The sequence below is a fragment of the Anopheles coluzzii genome (assembly GCF_943734685.1).
Source record: "Anopheles coluzzii chromosome X unlocalized genomic scaffold, AcolN3 X_unloc_56, whole genome shotgun sequence".
NCBI lineage: Eukaryota > Metazoa > Arthropoda > Insecta > Diptera > Culicidae > Anopheles > Anopheles coluzzii.
In genome coordinates this window covers 10001-12500 of record NW_026054487.1, presented here as the reverse complement: position 1 = coordinate 12500, position 2500 = coordinate 10001, and positions in this window count along the sequence as shown.

Here is a 2500-nt window from a genome sequence, read left to right as displayed (position 1 = left end):
TGTATGAAAAAGTACCCTACCTAGGGACGCGTAGAGCAAATTTGTACCCCCGGGCATGTTGTCGATTGACGTTCTGGTTGCACTTTTCATCATCTAGGGTGCGTTCCTGACACGTTTTGAGGGGTTTTAGCAAAAAAAAAATTTTCGACTACTCGAGCTCTCTGGCCCGTTCGGTGCACATTTTTGAAAAAAGCTAGGGAGCTGCCCCTAGGTTCGGGGTGTCACAAAATGTTGAAAAGTGGTCGAAAAACCACTATCCAGAATCGGATGTAGAATCGTTAGACGAACTTAAAATTGTTCTACGACACCCATCTGCGACGTTTAGTATTCGAGATATGGCCCGTCCTAGGTCTGACCGAGCAATTTTTGTTCCGCGCACTGTGTGCACCGTACACTTTGATGTTTGTATGAAAAAGTACCCTACCTAGGGACGCGTAGAGCAAATTTGTACCCCCGGGAATGTTGTCGATTGACATTCTGGTTGCACTTTTCATCATCTAGGGTGCGTTCCTGACACGTTTTTAGGGGTTTTAGCAAAAAAAAATTTTTCGACTACTCGAGCTCTCTGGCCCGTTCGGTGCACATTTTTGAAAAAAGCTAGGGAGCTGCCCCTAGGTTCGGGGTGTCACAAAATGTTGAAAAGTGGTCGAAAAACCACTATCCAGAATCGGATGTAGAATCGTTAGACGAACTTAAAATTGTTCTACGACACCCATCTGCGACGTTTAGTATTCGAGATATGGCCCGTCCTAGGTCTGACCGAGCAATTTTTGTTCCGCGCACTTTGTGCACCGTACACTTTGATGTTTGTATGAAAAAGTACCCTACCTAGGGACGCGTAGAGCAAATTTGTACCCCCGGGCATGTTGTCGATTGACGTTCTGGTTGCACTTTTCATCATCTAGGGTGCGTTCCTGACACGTTTTTAGGGGTTTTAGCAAAAAAAAAATTTTCGACTACTCGAGCTCTCTGGCCCGTTCGGTGCACATTTTTGAAAAAAGCTAGGGAGCTGCCCCCAGGTTCGGGGTGTCACAAAATGTTGAAAAGTGGTCGAAAAACCACTATCCAGAATCGGATGTAGAATCGTTAGACGAACTTAAAATTGTTCTACGACACCCATCTGCGACGTTTAGTATTCGAGATATGGCCCGTCCTAGGTCTGACCGAGCAATTTTTGTTCCGCGCACTGTGTGCACCGTACACTTTGATGTTTGTATGAAAAAGTACCCTACCTAGGGACGCGTAGAGCAAATTTGTACCCCCGGGCATGTTGTCGATTGACATTCTGGTTGCACTTTTCATCATCTAGGGTGCGTTCCTGACACGTTTTGAGGGGTTTTAGCAAAAAAAAAAATTTTCGACTACTCGAGCTCTCTGGCCCGTTCGGTGCACATTTTTGAAAAAAGCTAGGGAGCTGCCCCTAGGTTCGGGGTGTCACAAAATGTTGAAAAGTGGTCGAAAAACCACTATCCAGAATCGGATGTAGAATCGTTAGACGAACTTAAAATTGTTCTACGACACCCATCTGCGACGTTTAGTATTCGAGATATAGCACTTTGTAGGTCTGACCGAGCAATTTTGTACTGAAATGTATGGTGAACATGTAATTCATTAAATAACATTGACTTGCATCGTGCCCTACTTCATCGGCACAGCTGTTATTGACTATCTTTAGTGGAAATGGATTGAGTTTGACCATTTTAAGCCCATTTCCTATGCCGTGCACCAACATTGTGTACCGATCAGGGAAAGTACGCTACGTACGCGTTCATGGATGTCGATGTTGGTACAAGTTGCCTTTCGGGATAGCCGTGCACCAAAACTGTGTACCGATCAGGGAAAGTACAAGACGGAGGGTGCAGCTCGAGCGTACGCGTTCATAGATGTCGATGTTGGTACACTTGCACCAAAATTGTGTACCAATCAGGGAAAGTACAACACGGAGGGCGCAGCCCGGGCGTACGCAATCATGGATGTCCATGTTGATACAATCTACGTGTACGTACCTAGTTTTTGTAGGAAAAGTTGCAATTAAGTGCTTGCATGCTTAAAATGCTCATCTCAACCGGTCACCTTTTGGCCTGCCCTTTTATAACAGAAACCTAGAAAGATACTCGAGATTTTTGTGTTTTTCCATTCGCCCGGGACGACGAAATGAGCTATGTGCACATCGTGCAGAAAATTGTCTTCGCCACGCATGTTTTTGTCCATCCACTCATATAATCACCCGCATTTGTGTTCAACACGGACGGCGCAGCCCGAGCGAACGCGTTAATGTTTATGTTTGTACACACTGCTTGTACGATTCTAGGATTTGGTAATTGCGTCACAGTGCCCGACCGTCGCGGACACCATTCTTGGACAGAAGTCCTAGTACGTAGAGTACTTTCCCTAGGTATGTGCTCGTTCGTGACTATCGTTGCGTGCTTACGGACACGCTTGGGTATGTTTACCATACAAGGTTTACTAGGGAAACCTGGGAAGGACGCTTGCCCTCCCG